Raw genomic sequence first — 16,254 nt, 5'->3', positions numbered from 1 at the left:
TCAAGCTTGTCCCTAATGCACTAAGAATGTACACTCTTGTTTGCTTCATGGGAGTGCCTCCAGTGTCCCACTTGTAGTATAAAACTTTGAGCCACTTGACTCTACTGACCTTAAGTTTCTTTCCATGAAGATTGTTTTTGGTTGCAAACATTTCAGCAACACGCAAGGACAATTTAGGATTGCTGCTATGTGAACAACCATTCTTGCTGGTAAAGCAAAAAAAGATATCCGGACTTTGACCTAAGGTAGTGTCCTTATTTCATAGGTTCTATGAAGTTGTACTCTTTGCCTTTTTCACGGGGCCTCCTCGGAGGAAATGTTTCATTGATTGGAGGTAGAAAGGATGGTTCTTATCTATGAGGACCGATTGGCCAAGTTCAGAAAGTCTAACAGATTTGTTTGTGGCATTTAGGTCTTTTTAAGGTCAGGAATGTTACACATCTTTTGACAACTTTGAGCAGATGGATGAGGTCCACCGTATTTTTGACTTACTCACTGGCTAAGATTCTGGTTTTTCCAGGGATTTAGAGGAGGTCAACCAGTGAGATCTTTGCATCTTGGGCAAGGTTTCGGGGACGAGAGCTTTAAGCATGCATCTATAAGACTGCTAGATCACCCACTCTCTGTATTGAAATGCACGATTACAGTGTTCCTGTGCGGAGCTCATTATCTGCAAGTTTTGGAATTCTTGTTTTTTTAAGATGTTTCAAAGTAATTTTAAACCTGCTAATTAAATGGTTAGAAAGGCAGTATTTTTGCTAGCAAGAGTTGAAGTCTGTACTGGTGTTTTCTTTCCCTTGTCGGGACAAAGAGATTTCAGCTTTGTCACCCATTATTAATGTCTAGATTGAGAACAAAGGTATGGAGTTAATGATTCGACTACTTAGTAGTATACTTCATTAGTCCATGACCTACTCATCATTGTTACAGTCCTTCACCCACCTTCCTTCTCCTGGAAATATAATTTTGACATGGTTGGTGTAGTCATGAGATTCCCAGTAGAGGGTGTGGCTACTTTATGGCACATACCTACAGGGTGAGCAGAACCAGTTATTTTTAATTTGTTATTATGCATCCTGTCTCAGAGGGTGAGGCTACCGATTTAGGAAGGGCTGCAAGGGGGAAGAGTACAACTAAGAGTAATGAAGATCACTATTTAGAAATCCAGACATTCATGAATATATTAAATATCAAACACTCAGGTACATCTGAATTTCTCAAATGTTTACTTATGAATGTCACTACTTTTGTAATGTATATCTTTTTGTCTATATATCCCTTTGGCCACTTATAATGAACTTTCTTGGATCTCTTGCGTTCCCTACAAATGTTTACAAACGCACTTCTGACATTTACTTGACCTTGTTCCGCAAATTGTAGTCACAAATGACCACTGACCAGCTGTCCTGAAATGTTGATAACAAAATAGGCAAACATGTTTTTAGTAGTGGCCACATACTTTAATCACAGTTTCATGCACAGATGTTGAACATGGGAACCGTATCAACGTCTGATGTTTTTGTTGTACGTACATTGTAGGCCAAGACAGTGGTGCAAAAACGGTCATTGTTTTGTTGACAGACACATCAATACTAGCCAATCAGCAACACTAACAAATTCTGCATACACAACAATTCAGATGTACACAGCCTAGTTGTTCCAATAAAGGGAAGGGTATTTGCACTGTCCAGGTGACAAACGTTTGCAGGACAAATCTAACCTAGAGAACCAAAATGTCCTATATTCAGGTTAGGACATCCATGCATTTAGTTTCTCGAACGGCACCATTTCAGCTATTCAGCCACTGAAACCAGATGTTGGGCATAAGGAAAGAGAACACATTCTGTAAAATGCATAGTTAGGGGTAGATGAGATCCTGTTTTCCAGTAAACAAAAAAAATAGATGTTCAATGTATCAAACTGCAATCACTTGAAATTAGTTTTAAAGGTTTGACAACAAAAAAAGTTATTTCAGAGCTGTACATTTCTTTTTTTATAGAGTATTCTGGTAATTGGGATGGTCATACACCTTGCTTTTATCCAGCTCTGTGTTTAGAGAATGGTTGCGATACATCCCGCACTTTCCTAAATCATCTGTGAAGTACTGAGTCATCGGGTAGTAGACACAAGGCGCTGTTTCATACGTTGGGGGCAGAGCTCCGTATTCACCCGAGGTGGTCTTAAACAGGATGCTTTGTGGTTTTGGCCCGATTTCCCTTGGAGGCATCATGCAGGAAAACACAGGATTGCCAGCGTTCGGCGGAAGGTACGCCTCCTCTGGCCTTTTTTTCTGTGCGCTAGAAGCCATTGAGGGTGGCCGAGGAGAAGCCCTGGTTTTCCCTGGAAAAAAAGATTTCAACAATGAAATAAAAGTGTAAAATACAATGGAAAAGGATACCTGAAGATTCAGCATATCTTTTACCAAAACAAATACAGTATAATTTAATGAACAATATATATTGTATGGTTTCTTGTGTCAGTCAGTAAAGCAAATTGCGAAGTCCGTAACATTTGTAAAGTCGACGCATAACAAAGCAATAAAGAAGAAAATATAATGTATTGTTGTGACTTTTTTGTTCCTTCAGGTATGTCCTCTTTTTCTAAATCACATTAATAGTCTTCTTAATATGAGTCATTTTTGTAGTACTGTAACCAGATGCTATGCCTATAACTGAATAGGAACTTCAGGGTAGCTTTTTTTTTCAAAATACATCAACAGTGGCTAAACACCAACCACAACGGAAATAGCTTCTGCTAGTTGCAACGCCTTTGCTCCAGAAATTGGTAATTCCCTCCTTTTATTTCAAAGTACTGCCACAACAGTGACCATGAACAGAAGCAGGACCAATATGTAAAGATTTTTTATTGTACTTTTTTAATGAAAGTATATGTGTACAGGGTGTATGAGAATAACCAAAGGCAGATTGCATCAGAAACCAGGGCGAAACCTCAACATTATACATGTAGAAATGTAAGGGGTCTCCAAGCAATCCCCCCCCCCCCCTCAACCTAAGAATAACAACTAGTTCCAGTTGTTTCTTTCTGGGAGAAACTGAGCAGGTTGAACAGGTCTGTATGTCTAAATAATTCTAATAATCCAGGCTCCTGTTCAAACCATTGTTACAGGTTTTCCAGGGAGCCGTCACCCAAGAATAACTAACCACAACAAAGTGCAGGTAAGTCCTCACATGGTAACAAGTTGACTTTTTCCCTGGCCCCATAGGCTTGTCCCCCAATCTTACTCAAGAGGCACTCCTGTTGAAGATCCTGTATGTTGGAAGAAGTGGGCCCTATCTCACTTTTGAACCCTGGATTTCCATTTCGGGGGTCTTGGGCTTCCTCTCCCCTATCTACTACTCTTCCCACTTCCCTCACCTATGGCATATCAGTATGGTCTTGTACTTTCCTCTGCCTTCTGGTACTGCCTTGGACCGCTGGAACCTTCCTAGGCTGGCTAGCTGGTCTCCTGTCCTTTTGCCCTTGTAGTATCTTCTTTCCTTCAGGGTTAATTCCACAATCCTTCTGTATATCTTTATTCCCCACCCGGCATTCACCTTTAAATATATTATCGTTTTTCATCTCATCCCTTTGGAGGCAAGTTCTCTGCTAATCTCTCTCTAGCACACCCTTTCCACACAACTGTCTATGCTCCTCAAATCCTTCTTGCCATCTCCTTAGTCACCCCTGTGAGCACAATTTTTTTCTTTCTCCAAGACGCCCTGTCACCTTGCATATTCCTGGTGTCGAAGTGTAGTACATCTTGTCTCTGTGTGACGAATCAACTTCCCTGTTACCAGTGGTCCAGGGATGAATATCGGTTTCTAAACCATCAATCAGCCCCTCACTTCTAGTACACCAGAAGGGATCCAAACAGATTGGGGACGCAAGCAAATTATAAACTTCCTTGTCCACTTTTGGTAATGTGGACGGAATGGCAGGCTCATCTACGCAAGGTCGTCGATTGTTGGTTAGTTGCAACACAGCGAAAATGCAATTATTACCCAATGATAAAAGGGACTGTCCAGTCAAGGTTGTATGAAAATATCTACTTTACTATTATCACAATAGACCGTTCTAGCCCACTACAAAATACAACCCACCCTTTAAAGGAATGCAGAGGACAGACCATTTCAAGGAGGAAAAGGGATGCACTCTGGATACTGACAGGAGGGGAGTCGGTAAAGTAATTAATCGCAACAGTTCAAGGATACTTGGTTTCAACACAAAGGGAGCAATGGGTCCTAAAATGTTACTAAGGGCCTTCGGAGAAGGACCAGGGGACAGAACCACAATGTGCCTTGTGCTTGTAGAAGTTCTTGGTGCTCCACGGGGTCGAACTGTTTTCAGGGTGCTTTGCAGCTCCTGTGACAGAGTTCAAGATGGGAGACAGCTGTGGGTATCAGGCAGCAGGCAGTTCGGCGAGCGAGGCTAGACGGACGGCTGCAGACTGGCCTACATGGCGACTCATGGTCAGGAAATGTTGTCTCAGTGCTGTTTGGCGGGTCGGAAGCAATGGTCGAGGTGTCTTGGACGATGTTAGCAACTGCGGCATGACAACAGTCAGTGGTGCAGTCGGTTGCAGCTCAAGGGGCTCGTCCTTTAAAGGTGGACGCTGGTTGATGCAGACATCCTAGCTTCTTCACTGTCATCCTTTAAGGCAGACTGCCCAAAGCTGAGGAGAGTATTTCAGGCAACTTCCTTGTTTGGTTCAGAGACTCTCTGGTACTTCCCACCTAGGAAGCTTGCTTGCAGAGCCTAGCAGGAGTGAGAAACCAGAGGGTGTCTCACCCGCTAGTCCCCGGGGATCTCTCGCTCAGGTAGCCAGGGCACGACTATTGCCTTTGGATCCAGAACCTGGGGGTGGACCAGTGCGAAAGGATCACCTGGGTGAGGGGTCTTCGGGGAGTGGGGGTGAGGCAGCCAATTGTGAGACGAAGTATCCCCCCACCATGTTGTTGATCTAACCCATCCCATTTTTTTAAGGATACTACGAGGTCCCAACTCCCACCTCCCCTTTTTACACACACTGGTCTGAGGAAGAGGGTGATAGACTAACAACATTAACTTTCACACATCGTAATGGACATGTCAGCTGCGGCCTTGGAAGATGTGGCAAAGGGTTTATAGTAATTTTGTTGAATTTTTTTTAATTCTGTTTTTATTCAAAATGGGGGGGGTTCCCCCCCCAATCCTCCTTTTTTAACATTTTTTTTTTGTTTTGCCCATTTTTTTTTTATTCCCGGACCCCAAAATAAATATATAATTTTTAAAAAAAAGAATGACTTTTTTTTTTTTGATATTATTTTTTCGACATTTTTGTCTTTCAACATTTTTTTTCCGGAAATTATGACCGACCACCGTTGCAAAGATTGAGACTCGGTTGAGTGCTGTGTCAATACCACCATTTGACGGTCCAGCCTTTTCGGTAGCTGCTGCTTTAAGACAGGCCACGCCTCTAGCTCTTAGCGTTGCACTTTCCAGTTACTGACGCTCAAGCGGCTTCACGGTAGTCTACTTCCTCTCCTTTCTAGCTTTTTCTTGGTTACCTCTTGTTTTCCCATCCCTCCGTTTCTCCTTCGGGAGTCCCCGTCTGGTTTCCCCTCTTGTTATTTCCTTGTTTCTTGCTATGCCGTTCCCCCCGCTTTTCTCATCTGCACTTTCTTTCCTGCTCTCTCTCGTTCCAACGCGGTTGGGGCTTTGGGTGTCCTAACCTGCCTTGTCAGCACCGCTCTTTCCTTCTCACGTTGGCGGAGTCGGCGCTGCTTAAGCTTTCCTTTTTTCTTTCTCGGGTTGTCCTTGTGTCCTTAACCCGTTACGCCTCCTCCCACTCCCATTCTTGTTCTTTTTTCGTTCGCGGAGCAGGGTTTGTTCTCTCTCTCTCGTTCTCTCTGTCGTTCTCTCTGTCACTGTCTCTCTCTCTCTCTCTCGTTTCTAATTCCCGCTGCTCTCCCATCTCTTTGGGTGTCCTTTCCCTACTTACCGAGGTTTTGATGCAGAACCCACACCAACTCCGGATTACTGGCAGCTACCTCTCTTTCTATGCCATTTAGGACTTGCCTTGATTACCAGTCTGGCTTCAGGTCTTCGCATACTATTGCTACCCTTGAGCTATTCCACCTCAGGTTAACCCTGTGTTACCTCTACCACTCAGCAGCTGATTCACTCCTGCAAAGGAGGCCTTTTGGAAGTCTGCTCCATCATCCTACAGACCCCAACGATGTCTACCTACCACCTGGACAGGGTTTTTTCTGCCTGTTAAGGCTTTTTCCCCTGTTTGGAGGTTGGCTCCTCTGGTACCTTCTTGGCTGTTGGTCATATAACAGTCAAGGTGGCCTCTGGGGGAGTTCGTCCTTACTTGCATGAGCGGAAGAAGGAAAAGACAAAGAAGAAGGAAGAAGAGGAAGAGGAGGATTCCAAGAAGGTCAGAAGGAAGAAGAAGACAGTGCCTTCTGATAGCTCTGCAGAAGATCCAGGTGAGCGGAGTCAAGGGGAAGTACTCCTAGAAACTGACAGCTTGCACCGCCAAGACACCAACTTGGCTTCTCTGGAGAAATACCAGGAGATAGTGAATGCTCTACAAGCGCTCCAGGCAGAGGTCTAGTCCCTACGTGCCGAGAACGTAGCCTTACAACCACAAGTCACTGCCCGAGAACACACCAGAGGTGACCTACGTCTCCTGGCTTTTCCCTTTGGGAAATACAATGGCAATCCGAAAAATCTTAAGGAATTCTTGGACGCCTGCATAGTGTATTTCACCTTCCGACCAAAGACGTATGAACTGGACCGGGCAAAGGTTGGTTTTCTGGTATCAAATCTGGTGGGGAATGCTCTAGCATGGGAGACTCCTGATCACACAGGCTGATCCGGCGATGAACGATTACGCCCTCTTCACCCAAATGTTTCGGGCCAGATTTGACCGCCCTAAGGTTCAATACTCATGCTATGAGGCCCTTCTGGATCTTCGTCAAGTTTCTCAAGATGTCCAGACCCATGTTTCCTCTTTCATGAAGCTAGCAGTCGACACTGCATGGCCTGACTCGACCCAACAGACTCTATTCCGTTGGGGTCTACACAATCACTTGAAGTACAAGCTAGCCAGGGTAGCTCGACCGGCGTTGTTTCAGGAGTTGGTATCCTTGACCCTCCAAATTGAATTTCGACTATCTGAGAGAAGACAGGAAAGGAGGACTAGAGTCTCTCCCTTCACTAGTTCCTCTCCAGCAGTGCCCCCTTGTCGACCTCAGACAGAAGAACCAATGCAGATCGGCACACCAAGAGGTCCTCTTACACCAGAAGAACGCAAAAGGCGCAGAGAGCAGGGGCTCTGCATGTATTGTGGTTCATCAAAGCACCTACCCCGAGGTACCACCTAGGCGTTCGGGAAATGCAACTCCCCGGCCTTAAGCAGGGAAAAGTCCCAGGTGGAGGCAGCTGGTCCCTGCAATGTTAACCAACAGGAAAAAAGCACTGAATATAATCGGTTCATGGTGTTTGCGGTTAGGCTGTCATTTGAAGCTTTACCAATGCTAGAAGTTTTAGCGATGTTGGATTGCGGAGCAGCTGGCAACTTTTTGGACATTCAGTGGGCACAAGAACCCCACATTTCATTGCGCAACAAGAATACCCCCCTTCCGATAGAGGGGGGGTCGATGGGTCCCCTCTTGTCTCTGGCCCCATCATACAGGAATCCTGCTCTAGCATACTATCAATGTTCCAACACCAGGAACAGGTGGTATTTGACGTCATCAGGGCAGCCCAGTACCCTGTCATCCTGGGCATGCCCTGGCTCTGGAAGCACAACCCAATGATAGACTGGGCATCGAATACCATCTGCTTTCGCTCCTCCTCTTGCACTCAGCACTGTTTGCTTCAACCCACTCTGGATCCAGGAGAAGGAACGATGGTCTCTATGTCCACTTTGGTGGTACAAACTATACCCCACTACTACCAACAGTTCACAGATATCTTCAAGGATAAACTCCCTCGTTCCTTTCCGCCTTGATGATCTCATCTGGAGGACTGTGCGATTGACCTTATTCCAGCGGCTTCTGTGTCCTTTGGCCGGATGTACCCTATGTCATTACCGGAGAGAAGGGCCCTTAAGGGCTACCTGGAGGCCAATTTACAAAACTGATTGATCCAAGAATCCAGGTCTTTAACAGGGGCTTGTATGTTCTTTATCCCTAAAAAGGGAACAAGGAAGCCAAGACCCTGCATTGACTACCGCGGCTTAAACAGCTTGACCGTGAGAGACCAATATCCCATGCCCCTGATTAAGGAAGTGCTTGAGGCGGTGCAAGGGTCCAGTGTCTGTCTTCATTAAACTCGACCTGAGGGGTGCATATCATTTGCTGAGGATCAAGGAAGGCGACGAGTGGAAGACAGCGTTCTGGGCCCCACGAGGGCACTTCGAATACAAGGTAATGCCGTTTGGCCTGGTGAATGCCCCCGCGGTTTTACAACGCTTCATCGATAAGATGTTGCCGACCTATTGTATTCCCCGGTTGTGGTGTACTTAGATGACATTCTGGTCTTCTCTGCGTTTTTTTCTGAACACCGAAGACACGTTGTGGAAGTGCTGCAAAGACAGCCGGACCATCAACTTCTAGTTAAACCAGAGAAATGCACCTTTGAGGCCTCCTCAGTGTCGTATCTGGGATTAATCCTCTCTAAGGATGGGGTCCAGATGGATCCTGATAAGGTTAAAGCAGTACTACAGTGGCCAACCCCAAGGAATCCAAAGGACATCCAGCGCTTCTTAGGCCTGTCTAATTTTTATCAGAGCTTTATACCTGAGTTCTCAGACATTGTCTTACCCATCACCTCCCTCCTGAAGAATGGGAGGAAGTTTGAATGGGACACGGATGCCAATCGGGCCTTTCAACACCTTAAGGAAGCCTTCACCACAGCCCCTATCCTGATCCAACCCAATCAACCTCGTCCATTTATTGTAGAGACCGATGCCTCTGGAGCGGCAATAGGGGCTGCTTTGTTGCAGACTGGGGAAGATGGCAAAGATCATCCAGTGGCCTACTATTGACGGGCCCTTATCCCCTGTGAAAGGAATTATTTGGTTATCGAAAGAGAACTGCTGGCTATCCGCCAGGCCTGTATAAAATGGAGACATTTGCTACAAGGAGCGGCTCATCCCTTCCTGGTATCCTGGTACACACTGATCACAGGAACCTAAAGGTGCTCCAACAAATGGAATGCCGTAACTCCTAACATGCCAGTTGGGCTTATTCTTTTTCTCAATTTGATTTTGCCATCACTTACCTGCATGGCAAAGAGAACATTTTGGCAGACACACTATCCAGAAGCCTGGGTGAGGACACTGATCAGTGCCAAGGACATGAAGGGTTGCTAGTAGGCAAACAGATCCTGGGAGTCGTCCGTTCCTTTCTGCAAGAGGTGGAAGATTCCACCAGACTTACTCCCTTGCCCCAACGCTATGGGAAGCGTTTGTAAAGAAGAGGGAAAGTGTTCTTTGATGACAGGCTGTTACATCTTCCATCTAAGAATCTGCAGACACAGGCCTCGTCTTGGTGCCATGATCTCCCATCTGCAGGACACAAGGGTCAAAAAGCGACTCTGGATCTCCTTGCCAGATACTTCTGGTGGCCCACGATGGCTAAGGGTGCCAAGACCTATGTATCTGTGTGCCCAGTATGTGCCACCAACAAGCATTCCACCCAACGACCCATAGGCCTGCTTCAACAAGAACCAACTCCTTCGCAGCCATGGGAGCACATCTCTACAGATTTCATTGTAGACCTACCGCCGTCACAATGATCCAAAGCCATCATTAGCAAACTGGCACATTTTTCCCCCCTGCCAGGCTTACCCTCTGCACCTGAAGCAGCTACAGTGTTCTTGAGAGATGTCCGATTGCATGGCCTACCACATACAATAGTGTCCAATAGAGGGTCACAGTTCACTTCAAAGTTTTGGTCTACACTCTGTCAACAGTTGGGTATCAAACAAGCACTCTCATCAGGTTATGAACGCCAGAGCAATGGCCAGACGGAACGTCTCAACGCCACCTTAGAGCAATACCTCCGCTCAGTGCTCCAGATAAGATTTTGAGGTGGGAGTATTTTACGCATGATTTTTGAAATTAGAGAGTAAATGCAATTTCAAGAGAGTAAAAATGAGTTTTCTCCTCTGCAAGAGAGTAAAATGTATCCAACATATACACCCAGTGCATATGTAAAATCAGACCCGTAGACAAAAAGAGTTGTAGCTCAAAGTTGTCTGGCTTGCCTTTAACCATTTTATTACACTTGCGGAAAATATTCTGCCATGAAATAACTTGTAAGTACAAGTGCACACATCCAGGGGTGCACCTGGGGTACAATTTAGACAGGGCTAACCCTTCAAATGTTGGGAGAAGCACTAACTTCAGAGACGGTGGAGGAGTGGCAAACTTACTTGTGTAAGGGCATTTAACTTCTTACTTGTAATGAGACTATTCTAGTGCAGCTTCAATGTTACAATCAGTTAACTCTCTCTTTTAAGTCTGAAACACCCACTTCTTGCAGATCCTGAAGGTCCTAAAAACTGTCCAAATGGCAGATGGTGTGCAATGAAAGACTCAATATCATAGCATAACGGGGACATTGCAGAGTGGGGGGCAGTACTCTGGATGGCCCAAACCACTTCAGTTGCTGGGAGCAACAGGGGAGAAAATGTAATGTTGGTTCTGCCACAGTCTGCTTACACTAGAATTTCTGGTGCACTGACTGGCTGGGTGGACTGTCTGCCTGTTAAATCCAGTGTTACGAGGTTGGAGGCGGGCCAGTGCAGCAATAATGCATTTTTTTTTTATTAGCTTATAAAACCTTTAAAATAATGCATTTCCATGCGGCAGTATTGGAGCTACTAGCAGAGGAGCACCCGCGTACACCAATGTGGCCCTACACTTATTAAAACTGTCCTATTGTAGTAAGGGTTTACACGTAATCATTCATAAGCACTCCATTTTTTGCAGTTGAAGTTAGGGTGAGATTACAATATTTGGCCAGGATCACACACTTACGCTAAACAGCGAAGCAGGGATTTTAACCCACTCTTTCTATTTGGGCATGGCCACTTTCTTCCATTCCATACTTACAAATATTTAAGTTTTGGGTGTCAAGACCTACAAAAATACTGTCCTATAGAGTTTACTTGCAAAATACCGAAATTGCATAGTAAAGCATCATGACAACATGTAAATCCTTATAGCAGCATGTTGGGGCAAAATAATATCACTGTACCTTTATTTTCCACATCCTGAATGGAAAACGATATGATGCAAAAGAAAAATATCCTGATTTAGCCACTTTCTTTTCAGCGCTATAAAACACACCAAAAAATAAGTTGTGCTCATGACACACGGTAACGGGAGGCATGGCGACACAGAGACAGTCAAGGGGGGCATGGGGACATGACACGGTAACGGGGGCGTGGGGGCAGAGACAGTCGCGGGGGAGGGCAGGCATGACACGTAACGGGGGAGGGCAAGAGGGCACAGAGACAGTCACGGGGGTCGGGGGGTGCATGACACGGTAACGGGGGGCATGGGAGCAGAGACAGTCACGGGGGAGGGCAGGCATGACACGTAATGGGGGGCAAGGGGGCACAGAGACAGTCACGGGGGGAGGGAGAGCAGGCATGACACGTAACGGGGGGGCAAGGGGGCACAGAGACAGTCACGGGGGGCGGGGGAGGGAGGGCAGGCATGACACGTAACGGGGGGGTAAGGGGCACAGACAGTCGCGGGGGAGGGAGGGGAGGCGAGGCATGACACGGTAACGGGGGGGCAAGGGGGCACAGAGACAGTCACAGGGGTGGGGGGAGGGAGGGGAGGCATCACACGTAACGGGGGCAAGGGGGCACAGACAGTCACAGGGGGTGGGGGGAGGGAGGTGAGGCATGACACGGTAACGGGGGCAAGGGGGCACAGAGACAGTCACGGGGTGGGGCAAGGGAGGGGAGGCATGACACGTAACAGGGGCAGGGGGGCACAGACAGTCACGGGGGGGTGGGGGGAGGTAGGGCAGGCATGACACGTAACGGGGGCAAGAGGGCACAGAGACAGTCGCGGGGGGAGGGAGGGCAGGCATGACACGTAACGGGGGGCAAGGGGGCACAGACAGTCGCGGGGGAGGGAGGGGAGGCATGACACGTAACGGGGAAAGGGGGCACAGACAGTCACGGGGGTGGGGGGAGGGAGGGGAGGCATGACACGTAACAGGGGGCAAGGGGGCACAGAGTCACGGGGGTGGGAGGAGGGCAGGCATGACATGTAACGGGGGCAAGGGGGCACAGAGACAGTCGCGGGGGGAGGGAGGGGAGGCATGACACGTAACGGGGGCAAGTGGGCACAGAGACAGTCGCGGGGGTTGGGGGGAGGGAGGGGAGGCATGACACGGTAACGGGGGCATGGGGGCACAGAGACAGTCACGGGGGAGGGAGAGGAGGCATGACACGGTAATGGGGGGCATGGGGGCAACAGAGAGTCACAGGGCGGGGGGCGGGCTATGCTGCTGATGACAAAGGAAACGTGTTTCCCAGAGTCACAGCCTCCCAAGACACACAGGCTGCGTCGACAACACTGTGGGGGAGTTCATCAGGGACACAGCCTGTGTCTCAGGGGGACTGTGACGCTGGGAAACGGGCAGTTGGTTGATCATCCGGCCCGAGCAGATGGATTTGCTTTGGAAGAAACAAAATACTTTGAACTGGTTTCAATTGCGGTTTTATTTCTCTCTGACAGCCCGGACCATGCGAGATTCGATCAGATAGCGGTCCGGGCTGTTAGACAGAAAATAAAAATGACATTGAAAAGCGCCTGCAGCCGAAGAGCGGGTTGCTTACCTGGGTGGTGTCACTGCGTTTGTGGCCTCCTCTCTCAGCTTACCCTACAAATGAAAAAACGTAGCAGAAGGACACGTGCGTTTCTGGAAAGGTCTTCCAGGGCTGAGGGGGTGGGTTGAGCCCTGGATTAGGATACATATCTCAGAGAGACTGGCAAGGGAAGGGCCTGCCTGCCTCAAGGCAGGAGCTTGCTACAGTGCCATCTAGTGGTGGAAAGTATGCTCTTTTTAATTAATAAACACAGCGTACATGGTACGCAGTAGAAACAAAAATCATCCGTATTTCCCATAATTAGATGCGTAAATAAGCACGATACGCACCTTATCTAGAGGACTGCCTCTGCTGCTTCTGCAACCAAGAGCAAGAAAGGTGGGCGTCCTTTCTGTTACTGGCAGAATTTACATACATCAACGCCAAACACTCAGCTACAGGCTTCAGTCCTTTCTATTGCACTTACGGCTTCCATCCCAGACCTGTTCCTCTTGTTGGGCTGCCCCCACTTCTAGTGCCTACAATTGATCCACATCTGGAAGACCTGAGGCGTATCCAAAAGGAGGCTTTTCGAAACCTGCAAGCCAGTAAGAAGAGATATAAGACCTGTTCCGATAGAAGACGACAACAACAAAACCCCCCCATGGAACTCTGGAACTCTTGTTTTACTGTCTACCCGGTATTTGCCACAGTGGGTTCATCCTGGGAAGTTTTCGGCCAAATACTTGGGTCCTTTTCCCATTGTTTCCCGGATCAACCCCGTAGCCTTTTGGCTACATTTGCCTACTAGACTCAAGAAGATCCACTGTGTCTTCCATACTTTGCTTTTGAAGGCCCATCAATCAAATCCCCAAGGACATCGGGTTCCTCACTTACCTTTATCCAAGGAAACCGATCCTGAGGAATACAAAGTGGAAAGACTGGTTGACTCCCAGTACAGACGAGGAACCCTGCAGTACTTAGTCCACTGGAAAGGCTTTTCTATGGCCGAGAGAACATGGGAACCCAGGAGCCACATTCATGCCTCAAGACTTCTTCGCCAGTTCCATAAACTACATCCGGGCAAACCCAGAGGAGCTCCCATGAGGAGGGGGCATGCTGTCACGCTGCGGCCCTGGAAGATGTGGCAAAGATGGAGGCTTGGTTGAGGGGGTGTCAATACCACCATTTGACGGTCCAGCCTTTTCGGTAGCTGCTGGTTTAAGACAGGCCACGCCACCAGCTCGTAGTGTTGCAACTTTCCAGTTACTGACGCTCGAGCGGCTTCAGGGTAGCCTAGTTTCTCTCCTTTCTAGCTTTTTCTTGGTTATCTCCTGTTTTCCCATCCCTCCGTTTCTCCTTCGGGAGCCCTTGCCTGGTTTCCCCTCTTATTTCCTCATTACTTGTTACGCCGTTCCCCCGCTTTTCTCATCTGCACTTTCTTTTTTTCATGGCAACATTTTATTAAAGGTGTACAAAGTCATCAATACATCAACAACAGAATTTGATCAATAATCGCAGTAATCAGAAATATAAGTTCATATGGAGGATAAGAAAATAGTCTGTGGACGGCATAGCTCGAATGTCCGATATTTTCTTTGGGCTTAGCGGAGTTGTCAGGAGTTCTGGGAAGGGTGACTGTGATTGAGGGTTATGGGTTGGTCAGTAGAGGGGGCTGCTTTGTAGCCATCTTGTGACTGGTGGCCTTCTGGGCATGGCCGGGAATCTCTTTACATAGTCCATGAAAGGGTCCCAGATGTTCATGTTTTTGGTGAATGAGTTGTTCCGGATCGCGGTCACCTTTTCTGCTACTGCAATGTCCCAACATTTGTGCCACCATAATGCTATTGAGGGTCCCTCCTCATGCTTCCATAGACGGGCCATGGCAATTTTCACTGCAAGGAGTAAGTGCATACACAAACGAGGTATGTGACCTGAAATCGGTAATGCCCCTCCCCTTGTTTCCCCTAGGAGAATGATCCCCGGGTCCCAAGGAATCACTATTCCCGTAATGTCCTTAATGTGTTTAATCAACTCCCTCCAGTATGCCTCCGCCTTTGGGCAGGCCCATATCATGTGAAATAATGAACCGGGGGTGGCGCAGCCCCGCCAGCATTGGTCCGAGAGATGTGGATTAGTTCTGTTGATTTGGACCGGAGTCACATAATATCTATAGCAAAATTTGTAGCCCCCCTCCCTGTTTGTAATGCATTGTGAGCTTTTATGCAGCCTGGTCCATATTTTTGCCCATTCCTCCACCTCTATTTCCCGTCCCAGGTCCCTCTCCCACTCAATCATGTATCTTTCTTTTTTCGTGGGGTCCACCCTGTCCAGGAGACGGTACAGTGTATAGATTTTGCTTCTTTTTGTAGGGGTTGTAAGGGTGCTCTCCAGAGCCGTTAGCTCTCTCGAGCATTTCTCACGAACCGCCCTATTAGATAACCAATGTCTTATTTGGGTGTAATTAAATCTTTCCCTCTCCTAGACCCCAAATTTCTCTTTGCATCTTTCAAATGTGATGGGCACGCCCTCCTCCAGAAAGTCACCTGTTTTAAGTAATCCGCCCTCCCTCCAAGACTGGAAATTATTGGGGCTACAGCCTGGCGAAACCTCTGGGTTATTCCAAATCGGGGATAGAGGGCCCAGCGTGCCCCCGCCACCCCACTTCCGAGCCGCTGCTTTCCAACATCGGGCTGTTGTGATTGTAGCAGCCAGAGGGCCTGTGCTAGCCTGCCCTTTCCTTTATGGCAGGTGCGGGTGGTCCGCGGGGCTGCCCAGGCACCAGGTCTCCTATCTGCGTCCATTTTAGGGGATCCTCTTCTTGCACCCATGAGAAGGCATGTGACAGTTGAGCTGCTAGAGTGTATCTGGCTATGTCTGGGACCCCCAGGCCCCCCCGGTTTTTGTCCCGCATCATTATTCGTTTACTGATGCGCGGCTTTTTCCCCACCCCAGACAAATCCCTGCAGTTTCTTTTGCATGTCCACCAGTACCGGGCCCGGGATACGGGTCGGTATTGCGGCGCAGGAGTATATCCATCTGGGGATGATGTTCATTTTTATGGCCGAGATACGGCCTAACCAGGAAATTTCCTTGCAGGACCAGGACTTTAGGTCATTCTTAAGATTTGTAATCAGTTGTGGAAAATTTGCGGCGTATAATTGGGCTGGGTCCTTAGTAATTCTCACCCCTAGGTAATCTGTCGCCTCTCTTGCCCATGGAATAGGCATTAACGGGCGGAGGGTTGCTCTTTCCAGTTTAGTGACGTTGATCACTAGGGCTGATGATTTATCTAGGTTAATTTTGAACCCTGATAATACTCCAAATTCGTCAATTTCTTTCCATAGGGAATCAAGGGATGTTGCCAGGTTCGATGCTGTTATTAGAACATCATCCGCATATAGCACAATTTTATATTCCTGG

At 47.7% G+C, this 16,254-nt stretch overlaps 1 protein-coding gene across 1 annotated transcript in view; it reads right to left on the bottom strand.

Annotated features, from left to right (window-relative positions):
* Nucleotides 1–2,211: 2,211 nt before the first annotated feature.
* Nucleotides 2,212–16,254, bottom strand: part of PIGB (phosphatidylinositol glycan anchor biosynthesis class B) — a 706,437-nt gene continuing 692,394 nt past the window's right edge. The window contains exon 13 of the mRNA XM_069624862.1: nt 2,212–2,340. The gene's annotated coding sequence lies outside the window, so the exon portion shown is untranslated. The remainder of the gene's footprint in view (nt 2,341–16,254) is intronic.

The sequence above is a fragment of the Ambystoma mexicanum genome, chromosome 11 (genome assembly GCF_040938575.1).
Source record: "Ambystoma mexicanum isolate Mex_15411 chromosome 11, UKY_AmexF1_1, whole genome shotgun sequence".
Taxonomy (NCBI): Eukaryota; Metazoa; Chordata; class Amphibia; order Caudata; family Ambystomatidae; genus Ambystoma; species Ambystoma mexicanum.
This window is presented reverse-complemented; position numbering and strand designations above follow the sequence as displayed.